The sequence below is a fragment of the Carcharodon carcharias genome, chromosome 8 (assembly GCF_017639515.1).
Source record: "Carcharodon carcharias isolate sCarCar2 chromosome 8, sCarCar2.pri, whole genome shotgun sequence".
NCBI lineage: Eukaryota > Metazoa > Chordata > Chondrichthyes > Lamniformes > Lamnidae > Carcharodon > Carcharodon carcharias.
Window position 1 is genome coordinate 3,730,035 of NC_054474.1, and position 24,906 is coordinate 3,754,940.

The following is a 24,906-nucleotide window of genomic DNA, read 5'->3' on the forward strand; positions in this document are numbered from 1 at the left end:
GAATGAGGGGAGCAGAGAAATTGAAATGGCTGATGTCATGCCAGCAGTTCTCAATGACAAGGTCAAGGGTTGGAGGGAGGGGGTCAGGTGGAGGGAGAAGACTTGGGATGGGTGACTAGGCTCACTGAGCAGGGGGAAGACCCCTGTCCGAGGAAGTAGGTGCGGAGGTTGAAGGGATGGAAGAAGAGCTCAGTGTGGCGCCGAGCTTGAAATTCATTGAGATGGGGGCTTAAGCAGATGAAGCTAAGCCGTCCATTCAGAGACAGAGACGGGAAGGCAGAGGGTGTACCGTGAACACATCAAGAACTGGATGAGAAGGAGGGGTAGGGTCTTGTGACCCTCCACATTAGAACAGAAGAAAAATTGTTTTTTTGTTAAAATATCAGAAAAGACGAAGGATGAAGTGAAACTGTGGGGCAGCACAGCTTTAAAATAGAGTAAGTCAGTGCTGCTTTAGGGAGAGGTCGAGAGTGTGCATATGGTGGCACATGGCATTGGGTGTGAATCTCAGGATGCGGCAGAGGGCCATGGTTTAAGGAATTCTGAATGTCCAGTCTGCAATCACGAGCGGATCTGAAACTCAGAGGGTAGAATCTCAACTGGATTTCACATCGAGTAAAGTTGGAGCTGGAGACAGTTTCTAAGGAAGGGAATATGGCTATGAAAGTGAGTGTTGGTGGATACTTGATCAAACAATAAAGAAAATAGAAAGCAGTGGAGTTGAACATGTTAGAAGAGACAAATGGAAATATCATGAGAGAGAATAATTTCTTCAAGTTGGTCAATCCTGGAAAGGAAGTGAAAGTGAACTAAACACTGATTTAAAAAAAAATACTAGAAATCTGAAATAAACACAGAAATTATATTAAATTCGATATTCTCTCTTTTTTGCTTTTAGGCACAGTTGTTCATCATCCTGCCTTTTATTTTTTTATTTGTTCCATTGCCATTCTGCCTGGTTTTGTAGCATCAACTCTTTTGACATTCAGTCTCCTGTGTTTTCCACCCTATCACACACCTCCCCTTTTTTATCCTTTTTCCAGCCTCCTCTCTTTTACTTAAAACCCATGACATCTCTAGCTTTTCCCAGTTCTGATGAAAACCTGTACGTTAACTCTCCACTGATGCTGCCAGAGCTTCCAAGTATTTCAGAACTTACTATTTTTATTTTGGGTTTCCTGCATCCACATTATTTTGGTTTTCTGATATTAAGACTCCTTGTTGTTGCTCTGCATCACTGTTTTGGGGTCATTAATGGACTGTCTTATGTTCGTCTTTTATAGCTCAAATGTCAATTTGCTGCTTCTTCTGGCTCAGTGCGTTTAGTAAACAAGTAGAGAATCACTGCCACTGCTGTTCAACATGGTCTAATTCACCCAGTAATTAATCCCTGGTGACTAAAATAAATGAGTTGATTGCTGAATAAAGAAGGAACATTGTCTCCTAATTACTTTAAGAATTCATATTATACACGCAAAGTGTACAGAATGGGAGAGTGAAAAACAGATGATTTAGTTGCACTTTCAGAGTTTATTATTAGACTAATAAAGGGATGTAAAGAGCTGGGGAGCAATCACTTTGGGTTACGCTTTCATCCCTCCGTTTTAGCTAAAAGATAGATGTGGCTATGAAGTGGTGGAGTTGGGGTAGAAAGCACGAGTGAACTATTTGTCTGTGTTTAATTACCAAGCCAAGGATCACTAGACTCCAAACATGGAGCCTGTGTTTTATTCAGTAAGTTTGTCAGGGTCGCAAATGAACAGAAAATGCTGGAACCACTCAGCAGGTCAGGCAGCATCTGCGGAGAGAAACAGAGTTTACGTTTCGGATTGATGATGACCTTTGATCAGGGACCAGCATCTGCTTTTGTGTGACTAATGATGAACATTGGAACCATTCCACAGGCATAGAATAAAGTTGAAAAAGTGTCAAATTTAGACTTAGTAAGCTTAGTGAAAGGAAGATCTCAAAGGATTGTCAATGATTTAACTTTGCCCTTCATGCAATCCAAAAAAATTCCAGTGGAAATTTCATTTCAACTTGTTAAAAATTTCCTTCCACCCATTACTGAATCAGATCCATCTCAGTGTCTGAAGTAATCCTTGTTGTGAATCAGTTATACACATACGCCCAAAAGGAAGCTGATTAACTTTCAGCCATGTCTTATTAAAACTGAGACTAGAACAAGATATTTACATTTAACATGTTTCTTCCGAGGTGTGATTATAATCATGTCAAACTTTGTGTAAAGTGTCTCACTGGTGCCTCCTCCAACGTTCAATTGTAAATGTGGAGCTGAGGCACAAATGGCAGAATCTCACCGCCTCTGACCAGGTGGGTCCTGACCCCGATGTTGTGAGTTAGACACAATGGTGTCGCCAATCGTACAGGAAGCAACCAATTAGGAAGTCGCCTCCGTGTTTGCCGTCTAATTAAGGACGGTGGGCGGATTCTGGGCGGGGGGGGTGGTGGGGGGTGGTGCCGGGAGGGACAATCAGAGGCCTCAGAGCCGTGGAGAACCATCAGCCCGACAAAGGCAGTAGACAATGATGGGGTTTTCTGCAAATTAAAAAATAAGGAATAGTCACAGCTGTCAGGCCACCACTGTGGAGGGGATTGTCACCCCTACAGCCCCCCCTCCCCCCCCACCCACCCAGAACACCACCAGGAGACCACCTTCACATACCTGATGGGCTTCAGCCTCACTGGGCGGGGGGGGGTGGGGAGAACCATCCACCATAATGAAGGCTTCAGTAGTTGCAGCTTTTTTCCTCCAATCAGTCCCTAAAGTGGCTAATCCCTGACTGACCATCTGTTGCTGCCAGGCAGGTAGCGGCTACCACATTCATCAACACGAAACGCTCGCTCATGGGGACTCCTCAGAGAGGCAACCCGACATGTTATCTTAAATGTTACTCCCAGTCTGCCTCTAACCCTGCCTCCACAGGACCAGGAAGATTCCGCCCAAAGCAATCCCCTGGTCTATACTGAGGGGGCGCTGCTCTGACCTGATCTGATCTGACCAGGGCTGTGGTTTAAGATCAGCGATTTCTCCTGGAATATCTGCGTTGTGCAAAAGGGAGCAGAACTGAACCCTGACATGCTGCCTTCCAGAAATGGCTACTTCAGAGGAATGTCTCAAGGCAACCAGCGATTGTGGAGCTATTGTATGAAGAGTTCCAACTGAAGAAAGTGGGGTCACTGGAGGGAACATCTCCCTGATGTTAATCTGTCAGGTGTCTTTTTAGAATGTATTCCCTGACATTTTTACCTAATGCATCAGAATCAAGTCCACTGGCTTCTAGTTTTCACAGAACAATGGACAAAGTTAAAAATGCCAAAACAACATCAAAAATTCAACAAGTTCATTGCATAAAAAAGTGATTTGATTTAACTCAGCCAGAATATATCATTAGAAAACCAAAATACCATGGTGCTGAAAATCTGAACTAAAAAAGTGAAAAATCTGGAAAAACATTTCAGATCTGGGAGTGTCTGTGAAGAGGGAAAGTGGGAGCTAGTTCTGACGGTAGGTCTTTGACCTGAAGTGTCAATTCTTTGTTTTTTTGATATAATATATCTCAATGACCTTGACGATAATATACATACTGATGATAATTAGACATTTACTTACTAAGTGAACCTTTGCTCTTGTACAATAATACATGGGTCAGAATGTTACAAGTAGAACAATAACCTTGAAAGATTTCAGGGCAGTCAGCTGCAGGAAGGAAAAATAATCATGTTATTTTAAATATTTTATACAATGACTTGCATTTGTATAGTGCCTTCAATGTAGTAAAGTGTTCCAAGACTCTTTTAAAGATAGATAGATAGACAGACTGATAGATAGACAGACAGACAGATAGATAGGCAGTCAGAGCGACAGATAGAAAGTGACAGATAGACAGACGGATAGATGGATAGACAGATGGATAGATGGATAGAAGGATGGATAGACAGATAGAAAAGGAAACAGAGAAGCAGACAGATAAGTAGACAGACAGACAGATGGATAGAAAGATAGAAAGACAGATGGATAGATAGACAGAGAGGCAGACAGACAGATGGACAGCTAGATAAACAGAAAGACAGACGGGCAGACAGATGTATGGATAATTTAACACACACACACATATATTATTTTTTTCAAGTAACAGACTTTTCTGCTGAAGGTGAGCTATCTAATCATTAGACAAAAATGGTTACCACACTGGCTAAATGTGATTTCACATTTTCCAAATCTTCCAAATTTTGCGTGAAATGTCGACGATAAAGGGAAGGTTTAATAACAAAGTGCATGATACAGTTCTGAAAACCAGCTTTATTGCTAATTGAAGATCAACACAGTGTCAAATTATCTCAGTGTCTTTACAGTGCAGAAGGAGGCCATTCAGCCTCACTGTTAAGCAAAGTAGCTTGTGATCACTTTGTTGAGTGCAGTCATGCAGTTGTCTGGCACAACTTGTCTGTCAGGTGAAAAGAATGTCTGTTTTCCATACTGTAATCCTTTTGCTATAATGAAATCTGGATGTATTCTACTCCAGTGAAAAATACTTCTGTTAAGTTGATACCTCGTTTATACAGAGCGACCATTTTGTGTGACGCATTCACAGCTAACAGTGTATGCCTTGGAGCTGGGAGCCAATTATTGTAATTCTAATTTTCAAACGTGTGCAGCCTATTAACGGGGATTGCCCATAAGATTGGAGCCTTGCATTCTTACCTCAAATGTCCCAGGTTTCAAACCAGTCTCTGCTAAGTTAACTAATGTGCAACTAATGCACAATCCATCTCAGTGTCCTAGGGTGACAGAGGGGGAGAATCAGTTTGGGTTCTTGGTCCTGAACCTGGTTTTGCACCTGTTTATTATTCAAATGCTTTCCTTCCCTCAGCCTGGCACTTTTCCACACTCCTTGCTCATGCATGGTTGATGGGCAGAGATAGAATTCGGACCCACAAAAGTCACTGCTGTTGCAATGAAGGCAACTTTGACTTAGGTAAGAGCTGGATGGGATTGAATTATATGCCTGTCTAACACCTCCACCACATTTGGCTCTCCATTGTTTTCAAAGGAGACCAACGTCTGGCAGTGTGTAAAACAGGTACCAGTCTGTTTCCCATCTGTTTGGATCAGGTCAGATGCCAGAGAGCTGGTTAGATCAGTTGACTAGCTAGTGTGTGGCCCAAAATAATGCCAACAGTGTGGGTTCAATTCCTGTCCTGGCTGAGATAGACCTGCCCTCTTGTTCTGGCCCATGGTTGATACAGAGTCTTGTCTTGCTTGTGAGCAATGACCACATGATGTGATTATTAGAGGTTGTTCAGTGACCTATATTCCAGTCTGACCCAACTCCTTCAGGAGAGGAGAAAACCGGGGAAGTGTTAAATAAATATTGTTGTTTGTTAAATTTTAAGTTATTTCTCATGCATATTTAAGAACTCATTAAGCATATAGAGCTGAATCATACAGTGTGGTTGTGAAGTGTATTTTGGACAGAACTGTGCATAAAGTGACCCACTAGAATGTTAATGTCTTGTTATGATTTATCACCAGTGGTAATCCAAAATGCACAGTGAAGAGCATATTTGATTTATGCACAGCAAGAGCTTCACAAATGGGTACGCGTAGCTTATTCCTGATCAGACGACTCAGGAGCAGAGAGCTGTGTGAGGACTGGTTCAAGTACACTAAAGGCATAATTACCGCCATGGCAACTGTAGCTCGATAAACAATAACAGCTCAATGTGACTCTAGACAGATGTAATCCATAGTACTTTGTTTCAGTTTATAATTTTGTTCAAACACATAATGCGCACTTAAACAGATCCCACTCTCATCTTTGCAAACACTGATGTGTTTTTTTTGGAATTCATTTTCCAGGCTGAAATAATTCAAGATCCCTTTATTCATTAACTACCAGTTTCCAGACAGCGCTAATATCAGATGTTTAGGCTGTACTGAGCTGTCATATCACTGCAACACAAATAAACATTTCTCAATTACTGTAATTAATATTTGTACTTTATCACTGAATGCCTTTGCCAAAAAGGAAATGATATTTGTAGTAAAGTGCTAGAGAGTCTCAGACCTTGTGCGGATTAAACTAAGCTGCTAAACTCTCCAAGGTATTTTCAAATGTATATCCATGTGCCCATTATTTGGGAGTACCAATGAGTTAAACATCAAGTGGCTGTCACGTGTTTTGCTAAAAGGCGTGAGCAGAAAGATTGAAGTTTTCGTTTTTTTCAAAATTCAATAACGAGGCTTTTATTTTTGTCTAATTTTGAAACTCTGAAGTTTCCACACAATCAAGTGCAACACACGAATCAATACAAAACAAATTCTAAGTCATGTAAACTGTTAAATGTTGCAATTGAAAAGGTTTCTGGACCCAGTTTTTCTGACAGCCTGATAGCAAAGTCCCAATACAAGGATACATAATTGTTTTGGATCGGACACTGTCCAAGTTCCCCTCCCCAGTTCCTGAATTATGCATTAAACTGGAAGCAAAACAATGCGGGTGCTGGAAATCTGAAAGAGAAACAGAAAATGCTGGGAAAGCTCAGCAGGCCTGATAGCATCTGTGGAGAGAGAAATAGAGTTAATGTTTCGAGTCTGTATGACTCTTCTTCAGACCCTGCTTCAGGTCATACAGACTCGAAACGTTAACTCTATTTCTCTCTCCACAGATGCTATCAGGCCTGCTGAGCTTTTCCAGCATTTTCTGTTTTTCGTCCTGAATTATTCATGACTGGCAGAGATTTCTTCACACATCTGCAAAATCCAGAAAAAAAAGCTTGCATTTCTATAGCACCTTTCATGACCTCAGGAAACAATAAAGTATCAATGAAATATTAGTTGAACTGAAGTCGCTGCTGTCATTTTGGAAACACCTCAACAATGCGATAATTACCACATCATCTTTCATTTTATGTCTACCTGGAAGAGGGCCTCAGTTTAACATCACATCCAAAAACTTGGCAACTATAAACTCCCTCGGTGGAGTGCCAACCTAGATTTTGTGCTCTGGGTCTGGAGTTGGACTTGAACATATAATCTTCTGACTCACAAGTAAGAATACTAGACACTGGCCAGCACCATTTGTGACTCCGCAGATACTGAAGCAGTCCATGACCATATGCAGCAAGACCTGTGCAACATTCAGACTTGGGCTGATAAGTGGCAAGTAACATTCACGCCACACAAGTACCAGGCAGTGACCATCTCCAACAAGAGAGACTCTAACCATCTACCCTTGATGTTCAATGGCATTACCATCCCTGAATCCCCCACTATCAACATCCTGGGGGTTACCATTGACCAGAAGCTGAACTGGACCCAGCTAATTTAAACACTGTGGCTACAAGAGCAGTTCAGAGGCTGGGAATTCTGTAGCAAGTAAATCACCTTCTGATTCCCCAAAGCCTGTCTACCATCTACAAAGTACAAGTCAGAAATGTGATGGAGCACTCTCTCCTTTCCTTGATGAGTGCAGCTCCAACAACATTCAAGAAGCGCAACACCATGAGGGCAAAGCAACCCACTAAATTGACACCCTATCCCCCATCTTCAACATTCACTCCCTCCACCATCAACACACAATGGCAGCAGTGTGTGCCATGGATATCTTGCATCTTGCACTGCAGCAACACACCAAGGGTCCTTCAACAGCACATTCCAAACTCATGACCTCTACCACCTAGAAGTTCAAGGGCAGTAGATGCATGGGAACATGATCATCTGCAAGTTCCCCTCTAAGGCACACAGCATCCTGACTTGAAACTATACCCTGTTCCTTCACTGTCACTGGGTCAAAATCCTGGAACTCTCTTCCTAACAGCACTGTGGGTGTACCTACACCACATGGACTCCAGCTGTTCAAGAAGGCAGCTCACCACCACCTTCTCAAGGGCAATTAGGTATGGGTAATAAATGTTGGCCTAGCCAGTGACACCCATACCCCATGAATGAATTAAAAAATCCCAAGACACGGTTGACACTATATCTATATTGTGGATGCTTAACAGAAATGTAAAGCTCTTGCTGAGCAGGGTGGGCAGTGGCCTATCAATAAAGATCCTTCAGGCATTGCCAGCTTCTTGGTGGGCACATCTCTTTGCCAAGATTCTTCAAATGAAGATCAAGACTAAGTAGTTAGTGATGAGCAATTCTGGTATGTGGCACTGGATAAAAGAATATCAAGGTGGCTGGCACGATACAAGCTGTCCTGTGTAGGCCTTCACTCCAACCTCACAGTTGTATAACTGAGAGGGACTTTGTAGGATAACATCAATAATGTATTGAACAGAGTCATGACTTGGGGGGAGATGTAATGTGAAGGGTTAACATTAAATATGTAAATAGACAGTCTGTATCATCAGTTAAGTAAGAGCACAGAACATCAGAACATCCTGAGAGATGTTTCTATGTAAAGCCTTGTGCTAAGCTTTTTCCTGTATATAATTAGAAAAATATTTAATAAAAGTTAAAGTTTACTAACAGCTTTGCCTCCAGGAATCTCTATCAATCCTAAAACTTTAAAAATCAAAACTTTATTCATTCACTTGCTAAACAAGCATTTGTTATTCATCCCTAATTGACTTTGTTCAAAGGGTGTTTTAAGAGTCACCCACATTGCTGTGGGTCTGGAGCAGGTAAGGACAACAGATTTCCTTCCCCAAAGGGCATTAGTGAACCAAATGGGGTTTTTACAACAATGGTTTTAACACCAGATTTTTATTAGATTCAAATTTCACCATCTGCCATGGTGGGATTTGAACCTAGGCTCACCCAGAGAATTATACTGGGTCTCTGGAATACCAGTCCAGTGATAATATCACTATGCTACTGCCTCCCTTCACTATAGAATAGCTGAAGCTAAGGCCCACAACAACGTTAACAAAGACTTGGAATGGCAACTGCTGGAAAATGAAAAAAAAAGCTTTCTTGTACATCCAACAATTAATACCTACATTTACTGAGTTGCAGGAGTTCCACAGCTTCAATTAAAGGAACTATTCATTGCAGTATATTGTGTGTCCATGATTTGGTCACCTAGACAGATTTTACAGTAAATTGTATTGCTTCCCCTACTGGACTAGATGAGCTTCTGGTAACTGCTATCCTTGTAGTCAGGGCTCAAACTACATTGGTCAGCTGGTCTGACAACTAATTAGTGCTTATGTTCACTGGGGATGTGGTAGCTGTAAAATGACATGCCTAACAATGGAAGTTCTAATACAGACACAAGAGGTGATTCTATAGTATTTATTTCCACTTACAACTTCTTCCAACAGGGAAGTCGCCAATGCCAAAAGCAGGTCCTTACAGCAGAACCTGGATAATATCCAGACTTAGATGAACAAGTAGCTGGTTACTTATTTACCATATCATCTTTGCCAGACAATTACCATCTCCGTCAAGAGAAAGTTTAGACACTTTTAATGGGCCCATATGGGTCTCTCACAATTAACATCTTGGGAATTACCACTGAACAGAAGCTGATCTCTACAAGTCATGTCAACATTGTGGCTATAAGAGCAGACTAGAGACAGGGTACACTGTGATTAGAAGATCACCACCTGGGTACTCAAAGGCTCTCAACCATCTAGCTCTATAGTATATTGGAATAGCCGCCATTCACCTGGATGGATGCCATTGCAGCAAGTTCAATTCCAGTCAGGATAGAGCAGTTTCCTTGATTGACATCCCTGCTACTGGCCTTAATATCCATTCCTCCCATCAATGTGACTGTAATATGGACAATCTAATAGTTGTATTACAGCAACACATTAGTTCAATGCACATCCCTACCCTGTGATTTCTACCAAGGACAAGAGAAGCAATGTTAAGGAAAAACTATTATGTCAAATGTTTCCTATGGACCACAACATCTTGATTTGGACATATGTTTACGTTCTTTAATCACCGCTAGGCCAGAGTTTCAGAATTCCTGATCTTACAAACAGTGTGTGAATAGCAAGCAGAAATATGGCAAAAGTTCAAAGAGAAAGCTCGCCAGCTACATCTCAATGCAATTCAAGATGAACAATAAATGAAGCCTTGCATTACTGCCCATATATTGAGAGCAATTGTTTTAAAATAAGATCCAGTTTAATTCATTGTGCTAGTGCGATGCCAGGTACATAGGTTGTATGTCCCAATGACTGGTGGGTCATATCAAACAGTACGTCCCTTCATCTGTTCACAATACTGACCATGCACAACTAGCCCATGCTTGCAAAACTCCAAACATAGGGCAGAATTTTTCACTCGGCATGCGGACGTGCACCTGACATGCTCAAGTGTAAAACAGCGTGCGATTATGTCACGTGAGCATCCTGACACCATTGCGCACTCGCACGATATTTCAGTCGGTGGGCGTGCGCTAAACTCGGAAGTGTGCCCGCCGACAATTAAGAGGGCTATTAAGCCCATTAACGGTGCAATTAACTGGGATTTTTCGCTGCCCGTCCATCGCGAATCAGCCAGGCAGCCTTTGCATTTTTCAGGAAACCTCATCCAAAGGCGGGATGAGGTTTCAATCATTAAATTAAAAAAATAAAAATGTTTGCACAGAATTTTCATGTTGTATATGTGCAGACAACTGTTTCTGATGTGTGGGCATTTCTTCCGGATTTTAAAATCTGTTTTTATTGGATTTAAGTTCTTCCTGGAATTGTCCTCCCTCACCCGCACCGAATCCACCACTCGCCATTCTCCAGGCCCCCACTTTGGTAGCACTGAAATCGCAGCCGGGGACCAATCATGGGCAGCAGGCCATTTCCCAGCCACTCCCGGGCCCACCAATTGCACCCGCCCACCAACTTCAAAATTCTGGCCATAATCTCTAACATGAGATATGATTCTGTGATTAGACAGCACTCTCTGAACAATCCTGATTTCACTAAGAATTACACTAACAACCAATTTAAGATTATTAGATGGGCTCACAATGTGTCTTGCTTATACTTACTGGAGTCAGGGAATCATGGAGTCACAGAATTGTTATAGTGCAGAAGGAGGCCATTTGGCCCATCATGTCCATACCAACTCTCTGAATGAAGAAGTCACCTAGTATATTCTGCCGCCTTCTCTCTGTAATCCTGTGCATTCTTCCTTGTCAGATAAAAGTCTAATTCTCTTCTGAATGTTTCAACTGAACCTGCCTCCACCACACTCACAGGCAATGTATTCCAGGACCTAAGCACTCACAACATAAAAAAAAGTTTCTCTTGATGTCACTTCTGTATCTTTTAGGAATTACTTTAAATCTGTGCCCTCTCATTCTCGATCCTTTCATAAGTGGGAACAATTTCTCCCTATCTACTCTGTCCATACCCTTCATGATTTTGAATACCTCTATCAAATCTCATCTCAGCCTTCTTTGCCCTAAGGAAAACAGTCCTAACATCCCCAATTTATCTTCATAAGTGAAGTTCCTTATCCCTGGAACCATTCTTGTGAATCTTTTCTGCACCTTCTCTCATGCCTTCACATCCTTTCTATAGTGCCCAGAACTTGATGTTATACTCCAGCTGAAGCTGAGCTAGTGACTTATACAAATTCAAGATAACTTTCTTGCTATTGTACTCTAAGCCCTCGGACACTGTATGCTTCATTAACCGCGCTCTCCATCTTCAATAACTTATGCACATATACACCCAGGTCCCACTCCTCCAAACTACATGCATTCATGTACCGGAACCTGTCCTCTGCAGGAAAAATGGACCATGTCCTGGCATTGTGCCTTTTTTCGAATTAATCAAAATTCTGGGGGAAAGTAGTTCCCTGCTGCATTCCTCATGGCAACACCTCGACCAATCAGAGGCAGCTTGCCAACCAAGCAGCACCCTTTTCTCATGCAGAATAAATTGTTGCTCCCTTTGGAAATTTGGCATTTTTTGTGCCTGTCCTGATGAGTGCAAGACAAAAAGCTTTGACAGCATGTCTCTTTTTTCAGCAATACTTAAGTTCTGCACTAACAAGCAATTATGTGATAGAGAAAGTAATTACAGTAATTTGGAACAATATTTACAGTTTCCTTGCCAGCCTGGGCAACTGATTAAATTTATTACCATTCAGCGGTTACTGCAGGTTAAGGTTCTATCTTCCCTCTCAACCCCATATAACCTTGCAAGCTGATGCTTAATGATTAGTGTGGTTTTAACTGGAACAGCAAGTAGAGCTTATAGGTGAGCTGTGTTAATAAGCTGCATATCTAAACAGTGGTATTGTTTTTGTTCACTTGTAGGGGGTGGAATGGTGTTTGTGGGGGGAGGGGGGGAGGAGGGGGGAGGGGGGGTCTCCCCCTGCCACCCTGAGCCCAAACTAGCAGTAAATGTGGTGATTCCCTCTAAGCAAATATGAAGCTTGGTGTTTTGATTCTTAAAAAGGACGCTGAGTTAGTCCACACGTCAGACACTTGGATGTCCCAAGATGGACGTGAGACTGCTTCGCTTGACCTTCCTGTGCCCCAGTGCTGGACATGAGCAATATATCTGAAGAGCACTCTCTTCTCCAGGCTCTGGTCCCCTGATATTTCCTGTCCAGGTTAGCAGAAGGGAGGTAGGAAAGTTGAGTGCACCTGCAGCCTCATGGGTCCATAGCTCCAATTACAGGAATTCCTGAAGGTTAATGGTAATGAGCTAGTAGAAGCCTTCAGTTGCCATAACCACCTGGGACGGGAGTGGGGGAGGGAGAAAATTAAATTATGAAGCTACCTGCTCACATTTGGTTTCCCCTTGGGACCTCAGTTAACTAGCACTGAGGGAGACTGGGAAATTATATCAATACATTGGTCCTGCACCTATAGGTGCAAACACAACCCCTTCATCTTACACCTCATCCCCCCCGCGCACACACACACACCGCCCCCCACTGCACCAGGGTAATGCAACAGAAGAAAAGAGTGAACCAAATTCCTCTCCGTTCATTTCTCCTGACTTTATGCCTAGGCAAATGGACCACCCCTGAGATGAAAGTTATGAACTGGACCTCCAGATGCAGCAATAGACTAAGTAGGTAATATTAACTTCAAAATGTTGGTGAATAGGTTGGAAAAAAAGTATATTATATTGAAACTATTAAACACAATTAAAAGTTGCATTAATAATAATTAGAGTTTACTTTCCTAGCAACACTGCTTCTGTCTGATTTCTCTTTCACTTATAAGTTTAACTAGTTCTCACTGTTGGGGGGCAGGGGAGGTTGGATTTTATAGGGTCTGTAAGAGCAGGAAACATGGTGGGTGGGGTGATTTAATTAGGTGGGAGCTGAAATTTTGCTTTCCAAGTGGGTTAAAATTTAGAGAATAACTGTTGTGGTGAATCAGGCCTCACACCATCCCCTGACAGATTCCTACTTGTAATACATTTGCATACCACAGATACTCATTATTCATTTGGTAGCACAGAACTTGAGTATTGCTGGAAAAAGAGACACAACATGGAAGCTTTTGTCTTGCACTCATCAGGGCAGATTTGCAGGAATACCAATTGTAAAGGGAACAACAATTTATGCTGTGTAAGATGAGAGTGTTGATTGGTTGGCAAGTAGAATCTGATTGGTAGAAGCGTTGCCATGACATAATGAGCTGCTGGATGTTATATAGGATAACATTCATCCTCACAGCTCACTGTGTCCCTATATGTATGGGCTGCCCAAGACACACAAAAATGATGTTCCTGTACACCTTATCTTATCCATGACTGGTACTGTGCAATATAAGTTGGCAAATTCTTGTGCGAGTTGTTACAACAAGCTCTTAGCAAATTTTCTCCATACGTGGTAAAGGATTCCTTCACCTTTGCAAAGACAATTGAGGACTTGCACATTGATAACAATGCCATGTCCATGTGCTCATTCAGCCTTGCTAGCCTATTCACTAATGTACCATTCAAGGAAGCCGTAGATATTTGCACCCTATTACTATACCTTAGCGATCTAGGCACACTGCCATTGTCTGAATCTGTATTCATTGAACTTATGAATTCAGCAACTTGAGCAGTTGAGTTCAGTTTAGCAACACCATGTGTGCCCAGATAGATGGTGTTGCCATGGGATCCGCTCTAGACCCAGGTATCACAAGCATTTTAGTCGGTTTCCATGAGAAACGTGCCTTCGATGGAATAACATCTAACCTCCTACTGCTTGCATAATTCCAGTACATAGATGACACATTTGTTATATTTGAATCCACAGTTACATGTAAAAATTTCCTTACACACCTAATGGACTCCATCCTGTGCTCAAATCTATCTTTGAAATGAAGCAGCCAAATGAGTTCCCTTTCCTCGACATGTTAGTTGAGAAACCTGCCAATGGGTTCCCTACTACTGTCTATCACAAGCCTACTTTCACTTGCCAATATACATATTGGGATTCCTACAGTTTGATGCACTATTAGATTGGTCTTATTGGCAACTCACAAATAGGGCCAGAGCCATTAGGCCACTATGCAAAGTTGGTGCTGAAATAGGGGCATCAAAGCCATCCTGTGGGATAATGGAGGCTCTGATCAGATCATTTTGCACTATATATTGTGCAACCTCATTAACGGGGCCTAAGGTATCACTTTCAGCCCTGAAAAGCGCCCAGTCTATCTCAGATTACCTTGGAAGGGCAAGGTATCTCAAAAATTTGAGCAACAGGTGAAGCTGTTTCACGCTGCCACTATGCTGTAGCAACACGAGTGGTATTCGCCACTAGCAGGATGCTGTCGTGAAGCCAGAAAGATGTTCTGCCTATCACACAAATGAGTAGTGTGGCATGTGGATTTCAGTGCCAGTGTGATGCCAGGTATGTAGGCCGTATGTCCCAAAGACTGGCGGATGGTATCAAACAGCATGTCCCTTCGGCTGTTCACAAAAGGCAAGGTACTGACCATACCAACCAGACCGTGCTTGCAAAACTCAAAACATAGTGTCCAATATTAGATGTGGTTTCACAGTTGGATAGCATTTACTAAACAGCTCTGAGTGTGTTGAGAATTACACCAATAACCAGTTTAAGATTGTCAGTTGGGCTCACAGTGTGTGTCACTTACACATGCTAGATTTTTTTCATTCAAGGGATGTGGGCTTCACTAGCTGGGCAAGCATTTATTGCCCATCCCTAATTGCCCTTGAGAAGGTGGCAGTGAGCTGCCTTCTTGAACTGCTGTAGTCCATGTGGTCACAAATAGGGTCCTGTCCTTTGCAGACCAAAGGAGCATGTTTATGAATTGCACCTTTTTCAACTGAACAAAAGCTTGGGAGACAGCCATTCCCTGATTCATTCCCCATGAAAATGCCTTAGCCAATCAGAGTAGACTTGCCTGATTTGAATTTAACTGTTCCCTGGAGCATCCTCCATGGCAGTGTCTTTATCTATCAGAGTCCGATTGCCAAACAATCAGCACTCTCTTCTCATGCGGTATAAATTGTAGTTTTCTTTACAATTGGTATTCTTGTGATTCTGTCCTAATGAGTACAAGAGAAAAGCTTTGACATCATGTCTCTTTTTTCAGCAATGTTCATTATATTCAAACCTTTTGTAATCACGTCCTACATTCATGACAAAATCAGTGGTGCATGAGAATCTAGTGGCACCCAGTTGACATTTGTTTAAAGGTGGCGTGCAACAGTCAGCTTTATGCAGTCATCTCTGAGATCAGCAGTTTTCCTTATTGATCCCTGTGACACAAGGCAGGGGAGGGGGGCAGAGAATGGTACCTTGTATGGAGGTTCAGATCTGCAAGGGTGAGTCAATGATGGGGAAGGGTTGATGTGGAGTGGGGTCGAGGGCTGGGAGGAATAGCAACGGGATCCAAGGGAGGACAGAGGGTGGTGTCATTAGCGTAGAGGAGTGAATTGGGAAGGGCCTGACATCCTAGGTGTGGTGGGAACAGTCAGTCAATGTAAGAAAATGAGGGGTCTAAACAGCAGCATTAGTCCTGTCCAAATAGGTGTCTATCTCAGGGTGTTGGCAGGCAGAGTCCTTACAGGGCTTTGAGTTCACCTACAACATTTCAATTATCCCCACGGAATGATCTTGGACAATGTCCTTTACCATGGATAGAAGGGAGGGCCAGCTGAGCCTGCAGGTTCAGCCATGTCCCACAGAGCAGTGAGCACAACACTGGACACTAACATGGACATTCAAAAAAAGGTGAAGAAAAACACAACATTGTTTCCTCACAATAAAGGAATGTCCCTAACTCCCCTGTAAACATCAACACATGCCAACAACGAAGTGTGCCAATACAATTAGCTCCCTGACTAAGCTAGACTCAATAAGTAACGATGATGCACACATGAACAAAGTGAAACCAATGCAGCGTGAAATATTTACAAGTGAAATTTAAATTTGGAAAAGACCTGTTCCACTTTTGTGCTCTCAATAAGTTACATGTTAATGGCAATGGAATGCGGCAAGAAAATTGTGCTGTGATGCAGAGACACCCTGTTTGTCCAGGAAGCTTTCTTATAGCCTGCCCATACCTGCTGCATTGTCAGCTGATGGTGGCTTTCACCACCATATCAAAAACATTAAAAAGCAAGGAAGTTGAAGAGTTCCACTGTTGGGAATGGCAAGCCACAGATAAAATTCTGCTCTACTTTTTATATGTTCATGGGCTTTATTGCTGTCCCTAATTGCCCTTGAGAACTGAATGTCTTAATAGGCCATTTCAGGAGGAATTTAAGAGTCAACTACATTGCTGTGGGTATGAAGTCACAAGTAGGCCAGAACAGAAAAGCACAGCAGATTTCCTTCCCTAAAGGGCATTAGTGAGCCAGTTGGATTTTTACAACAATCATTTCATGGTCAGCATTAGACTTCTGATTGCAGATTTTTTACTGAATTCAAATTTCACCATCTGCCATAGTGAGATTTGAACCCAGGTCCCCAGAGCATTACCCTGGGTTACTAACTTCATGATAACACCACTATGCCACTACCTCCCATAACTCTGGGATATGTAGATTAATTATCTGAAAAATTGATACAATGTTACTCGTTCATAATGTTCTGAAATCAGCATTAAAAACATATCAAATTTATCAAAGGGAAGAGGAAAATAAAAGGAATGGAATAGTACAGAATAAAACATTATAATACTAAAGTCTTTCATAAAAAGCCAAGATTTGTGAGTGACGGAGTTTTTATATATTGAGCGTTGAGTACACAAATCGAATTATCAGAACCTCCATTAACAATTTTCCATCAGTCCCACAGATTATCCCATTGAGAAGAACCAACGCAATAAAAATCAAAAGCCCATCAGAATTTTTCAGCAACATAGTTGACGGTTAAGAAGAATGTTTGCTTTCCATTTTCAGAATTTTAATTCTTTGTCATGGGTGAGTTATTAGGTTGTCCTTTTCATAGCATATAAATCCCATCCAAATGGCTCTTTATCACTAATTCTCAATTTATAATTTAATTTGGGCAGAGGCAATACTAATTCATTATCAATGGATTGTCCTGTAATAAACAATCGGAGTAGCAGCATACAGGCATCATTAAAATAGCATAAACATGGAAATGCTTCCCTAAACCTGTCACAACATCAAAAACCATGAACAAATCTAATTAAAATAAAATAACAATTTTTCAGAGAACTCCAGCCACTAGAGGCTGATTTACTTGAAACAAAAACAATATGTGACTGTCTATAATGATTTATACAATCATGCCATTTTCTATTTAATGATACTTGCCAATACAATAGTAAAAGAAAGAAGAAGAAATTAGGCAAAGGATTGTATTTATCTCTGCTTTTCACCATCACGGGATGCCCTACGCACATAAATTACTGTTGAAGTGTATCAAATACAGAGTGAATCTCTCCCTAAACTGTCCCATCCCAGGACAGGTACAGCACGGGGTTAGATACAGAGTAAAGCTCCCTCTACACTGTGCCCAACAAACACTCCCAGGACAGGTACAGTACAGGGTTAGATACAGAATAAAGCTCTTTCTACACTGTCCCCATCAAACACTCCCAGGACAGGTACAGTACAGGGTTAGATACAGGGTAAAGCTCCATATACAGTCACATCACGTACTTGCAGGATAGTTATACCACAGGCTAAATGTAGAGAAAAGTACCACTGCAATGTAGAATGTATGCAGCCAATTTGCTCACATAAAGATTTCATGGACAACAATTGAGCAGCCTGGATGGAGATTACTGTGGGGATCTGCAGCTGTGGGGTTCAGAAGTGGGTCAGTGCCTCAAATAGGTCAATGACCTCCTGCAAGAGTGAGTTTGATCATGACAGTTCATGGAAATGACCACCATGTGGGCAAGCTGCAAGGAATCTCAAAGTGGGCAAGGGTCAGACAGGACGGAGAAAGAAAGGGATTTCCCCATGAGCGGTGACCTCTGGAGTAATGGCACAATATGGATCTCAGGCACTTGATTCTCATTGAAAGGTTGTCCCAGGCCGCTGAGTGGATGCGTGAGATACACACATGAGAACACCCATTATCGTCCTGAGGGATGACAGGTGAGGAAGGGGAGACCTGATTTTTTTCGATTTGCTTGCAGGAGGAAATAAACTACAGCACCTGGGAGTGGGTGAAAATGGGTGGAGGTGTGCCAGGACAGAAGAATTAAGATCAGTGGAGGTGGACTGGGAAGCTCTGGGAAGCAGGCTGTCTGTGGCATCATGGATGGAGAGAATGGTGTCAGGGGCGATGAGAGTGAAAGCACTTGAAACTGGTGTCATCCTGTGCGTGGAAAGGTGTGACACACATGAATGGGAGGATCGATTGCGAAGGTTTTGGATATATTGTCTGTCTTTCTCCATGCAGGTGTCAGGACTCCAGAGAGACTGCCTAAGCTGTAACTTCCTCTGGGGAGGAGGACATCCAATTCTCGGAGGATGCAGCTTCACATCATTCTCCCCCAGCATCCACCAGTGTAGACACATTCACCGCTGCGGGAATACATTCCACATATTACTCAGCTTCACAGTCTGTCAAGCACCTCACAGGCTGCTTCCCTGGGAGGCAGGGTCCAGCTTCAGAAACCTTCATCTTTTTTAAGCCTCTCTCCCACCAAGGTTTTCCCCTCAGTTTCTGGGAGCATCCCCTCCTTCTAAGTTGTCCATCATGATGTGCATCGTAAAACACTCCACTGACCAGACCAAGGGCAAAAGGAAAACTGAAGCCAATGGAGAAAAGTAGCAGGAAAACCTCAAGTTCTTGATCTTCTTCTTGGACAGAACATTCTACCTTCTCTGCATCACCAAGTTTCCAATTATATCAGCAAATCTGACCAAATTTAATTTACTGCCCTTGAAACAGAATTATCATCCCACTCCCCTGAGAGGTTTAACTAAAACCTTTGGAACAACTTCCTCCTTTACTTTGTGCTCTCTTGTAAATATATGGAAAAATAATTGTTTTATTCTCCTTTTTTTGGTGACAGGGGCAAAATATGGGCTTAAAATTTACACCTTCAACAACTCATTTCTGATTATTAGAAAGTTAATTTTATTCTGATTTTCTCCCTCTCCCACCTTTCATTCTTTATAACGGTGCCTCTTGAAAAATGGCTGTTTGAAACAGTAACCATTTATTTTCTGTAATTGAGAAATGGGAATGGTTCATAAAGTGATCTGCAAAAATGTTTTTATTTTACCGATTTTCTTTTTGAGTTCTCCTGAAAGAGCCCCTACAAGCCCAAGCAGGACTCTGCCTATGTGGCCTCAGCGGCTATTTCTCCCGTGTTCTATTGGTGGACCAGTTTAAACGAGGAGCCTTTTACAGTTATAAATATTGACAGAGCTGCAAGGACTCTCTGCTCTATCCAGCCTGTTCCATACAATTCTGAAGCACTCTCTACCCCAGCCAAAACTGGATGATCTCTTGGGAGAGGTGAAAAACCAGCAAAAAGACAATTCCAATTTGGAAACAAAATTCCTCCATGGCCTATCTAGGTAATTGAAACTAGTCCAGGAGATCACTCTGGCCCTGAATCATTCTGATCACTCTAGCCCTGAATTCCTACCTTTTCTAAGAGGTGACGTCTATCTCAAACAGAAACAGTTCCAACTCTAGCTCGAAGGAATCAAGTTTGTTAAGCTCAATTATCTATCCAATACCAGTACACAAGCCTGTGTCCTCTGGGTCAATTACTATTTAAATATATTTGAATAAAGAGCTAGAGGCAGGATGAGGAGAAACACATTGAATCATCGAGATGTTACAATCCAGAATGCACCATCTGTAACGCTGGTGGAGAGGAAAATTTGTAAGGTTCTCAGGCAGTTTGGGTGAGTAAGGGACTGTTAATCTCTTTGTAAACATCAAATTTTATTTGTATTTAGCATTTAACTGAAATTTACTGTCTAAATTCTAAATTAACAAGCGTTAAGCAGGGTTGCAGGGCTGTACTGGAGGAGCAGCTAAAGTTAACTAAGGGAAGCACCTTAAACCAGTTTTCCTGGAACTGGAGTCAGATAATTCCTTATTTTGAGAAGGAGATATAAACAGACATTTCAGTGTGACTTAGCATGGAGTGCGACTTTGAAAAGATTGCTGGAGTTGGGTGATTCAGGGAGTTTACTTTTTGCCTTTTCTAACCTTTCCCCCGGAAGGGATTGATCTTTGCTGTACTACAGCAGCAGAAACCAACTGTTTGGTGAATATCTGGTAGGTGGTTAAGGTCTATGCTAATGGTGAGAGATTGCAGAGCTCTGAGATTCAGAGGGTCTGGGTGTCTTAGTGAAAGAATCGGAAAAGGTTAGTATGCAGGTACAGCAGGTAATTAGGAAAGCTAATAGAATGTTATCATTTATTGTGAGAGGAATTGAGCGCAAAAACAGTGAGGTTATGCTTCAGTTGTACAGGGCATTAGTGAGACCACATATCGAGTACTGTGTGCAGTATTGGTCTTCTTTAAGGAAGGGTCCAAATGTGTTGCAAGTTGTTCAGAGAAGGTTTACTAGACTAATAACAGGAATGGGCTGGTTGTCTTATGAGAAAATGTTGGAAAGGCTAGGCTTGGAGTTTAGAAGAGTAGGAGGCAACTTGATTGAAATCTTTAAGCTCCTGAGGAGTTTTGACTTGGGGATGTGGAGCAGATGTTTCCCTTGTTGGAGAATCTAGAACTACGGGTCACTGTTTAAGAATGAGGAGTGGCTCATTTAAGGCAGAGACGAGGAGAATTTTTTTTCTGTTGGAGGGTCGTGAGTCTTTGGAACTCCCTTCCTCAGAAGGCGGTGGAAGCAGAGTCTTTGAGTAATTTTAAGGCAGAGATAGGTAGATTCTTGATGGACAAAGGGGTGAAACAAGGGCCCGAGTGGCCTACTCCTGCTCCTAATTCTTATGTTCAAATGTTAAGGAGAAGGAGCAGGAGAGGAGGGTTAATTGGATAGGTCTTTCAAAGAACCAGGGCAGGCAGGAAGGATCAAGTGACCTTTGTGTGTGCTGTAAAATTCTAAGGGCAGGATTTTCCCCTGGTTGTGCAGGGGCCCGGGAATGGCCGCGAGATGGGCTGCTGCCCGCAATCGGGCTCCCATCGTGATTTCGTGCTGGCCGATAAACGGCCTAAGAGACTCAGTGCTGCCGAGGTGAGGGTGGGAGAAGCGCGAGCGCTGAAGCCTGGGTATGCACGGGGAGCACGTACTGGAAGCTCCCTGAAGGGACAGAGCTGCCTCAGGAGGCTGAAGTATTTTAAACACAAAGTAAACATTTTACAAATGATATAAACATGTTCCTCCAAACTGACTCAGTCACGGGGGGAGGCGCATGTAAAAAATGATGTTAAAATTCTTCCTCTTTTTTTTTGTTTAGTAATTGTTGGAAACCTCATCCTGCCCGTGGATGAGGTTCGTGAAAAATGCAAAGTCCGCCTGGTCTAGTCACCCACCCGGCAACCAAACGGTTAGACAGGCAGTGAAAAGTACAAATTAATTAATTGCTTAAGGGCCTTAAAAGGCCTCTTAATAGTCAGCGGGCGTGCTGCTGCCTCTCATGTGCGTCTGGCGATTAATAGGTTACGAGAGTGCATAATGACCTCGGGACGCTCGCCTGACATGGTCGTGTACTATTTCACTCCCGTTCGGGTCAGACACTTGCCCGCCCACACGGTGAAACATTCTGCTCTATCATTCTTTGACATTCAAAGGGCGCTGAGGGCAATTCCTCTTGGTTGTTATGGCTCCAAGGATAGTGAGAGAAACATTGGCACTGTACCCCAAGTTCCTTCCCTAAGGGGCTGCATTTCATGGTGGGGTGGCCTGCTCACACTCCACTCCTGCCCTGCACCTCCAACACCGCCCACTGCAACCCCCGAATGAAAGTCGGCCGGAAGCCGGCACTACAGGAACAAACCTGTCCTCCAGCCATGACGCACCGGGCACAGGATAAACTTGTTGAATGTGGGGGTTTCTGCCCCTCAGTAAGAGGAAGTCCCACCCTGGGGAGTTGCTGGCCAATCTGACTGGCAGCTCCAGCAGAGTTGGCAGTGCCAGAGCTCAGTAGTGGGTGCTGCTGGGACTGCAGGAAGGAGGACAAAGAAGATCATGGCTGTCCCAGAAATGTAGGTCCCCCAGATTATAGGGCAGGGAAGGATCTGAGAGCCTGCAGGGAGTGGGGAGAGGAGGGTGGGGGCGGTTGGGTTTTGGAGGATATCCGGTGTAGAAGGAAGGAGGTACGGGTGATATTTTGCCTTGCAGGTGCCCCCCATGAGCAAGGCACACCTCAAATGAGATGACCCCTTCTTTCCTGATTCTCTTCATCAAGGCCTTAAAAAACAGGTTGTCATTTCCCTCCCGCCTGCCTACACTGGCTGTATTTTGGTATGGACAGTGTATTGTTCAGCTCAATAGGCTCGTTAGCAAGTCTGGTTGACCTTTAATTATTTATTTACCAATGGTGGGTGGGCTGCCGATTTTGGCACCCAACCATCTAGCATATCATGGGGGTCAGTTTGAGGGGGCTGGGCTGTGCACCTGTCATATGTTTCATGCGCTTCTGCTGAAATCCCACCCAGCGGAGGCACAGAGAATCCAGCCCTGTGTATGAGTTCATTCAGTGAGGTTCTCATGCTGTGGAGGGCACACCTTGGCCTTTATCTCATTGAACATCCACATGTACATTTTTCACTGGGAGGCAGGTTTCATTTACATGGCACCTTATTATGTCTCTCAGAATCATCATCCTGGGGTTTGTCATTGACCAGAAACTGAACTGGATGAGCCATATAGATACTGTGGCTACAAGAGCAGGTCAGATGCTAGGAACCCTGTGGTGAGTAACTCACCTCCTAACTCCCCAAAACATATCCAGCATCTACAAGGCACCAAGTCAGGGGTGTGATGGAATACTCCCCACTTGCCTGGATGAGTGCAGCTCCAACAACACTCAAACTTGACACCCTCCAGGACAAAGCAGCCCACTTGATTGACATCTCTTCCACAAATGTTCACTCCCTCCACCACTGACGCACAATAGCAGCAGTGTGTACCATCTACAGGAAGCACTGCAGGAACTCATCAATGCTCCTTAGGCAGCGACTCCCAAACCCACACATACCACCATCTGGAAGGACAAGGGCAGCAGATGCATGGGAACACCACCACCTGAAAATTCCCCTCCAAGCCACTCACTGCTCCCCTTGTTCTTCGAGATGGTAGTGGTCGTGGGTTTGGATGTTGCCGCCTAAGGACCCTTGGTGAGTTTCTGCAGTATATCTTGGAGATGGTGCAGACTGCTGCTATTGTGCATCAGTGGTGGAGGGAGTGAATGTTTGTGGAAGAGATGCCAATCAAGTGGACTTGGAACTATATATTCCCCTTCCTTAACTGTTGCTGGGTCAATTTCCTGGAACTCCCTTCCTAACAGCATCGCAGTGTTCCTACACCACATGGACTGCAGCAGTTCAAGAAGGCAGCTCACCACCACCTTCTCAAGGGCAATTAGGGATGGGCAATAAATGCTGGCCTAGTCAGCGACGCCCACATCCCATAAATGAATAAAAGAAAGAAACCTCAAAATTCTTCATATTGATGAATCAATTTCTAAATGCAACTATTATTGTTATGTTGGTAGCCTTTTTGATCCCATTACAGAAAGATGAATGAAATGAATCACCTCGTCATCAAACTTTACTGGTGTAGTTAGGACAGGAATGTTTTTTCCTTGATGTTGGGAGTAATTTCTCTTCCCCAAGATTGCGTCATGGGATCTAGGAGCCATTGTATAGGGCTCAGGAATGAATGGTTGATTTATTTTTATTTTTACTTTCCCAGCTCAGAGGGTAATCCTCATTTCTGTAGCCCATGAGGAAAAGGCAAGCGGCCCAGCATGCGGCTGGTTCAAGCGGGCAAGTGGCCTGTGGAGGTGTAACAGGCAGCTACAACAGTCAGTTTATTCAGAGGAGGCCCCAGGCCCCATTTCAGGTCAAGTTTACATTTCTTGTTTGGGTGCACAAATCACTGTGTCTGATCAGGGTTGATGAATTCTATCCAGGAATGCCTGGATTTCTCATCCTGTATCATACCTTACCCACTAAAGTGGGGGTAACGTCCTGACAATGGGGCAGGATAGTGGGGGCAGGGTAAATCATGCACTTGATACCGACACTGTAAATACAAAAATGTTCCATAAGCAGCACAATACTCCTCACTTTGATAAGCACAACATTTTCAACAAACCCAATAGCTGATTGTGCACAGTATGGCTTGAAAGCTTTGCAAAGGGATAGACTCCTTCACACAGGTTTTCACAATTGTATTGTGTAGAGAATCACTGTGGGACGTTGTTCAATTCATTTACTTCCTATACTGTTTGTGTTGGGAATAATAGGAGTTCACACAAATCATAAAAGAGGTAAATGATTGAAGTTCCTGCCCTGCAGTGAGGTGGGCACAAGATTGATTACAGGACCTGAGAAACCATGTTTA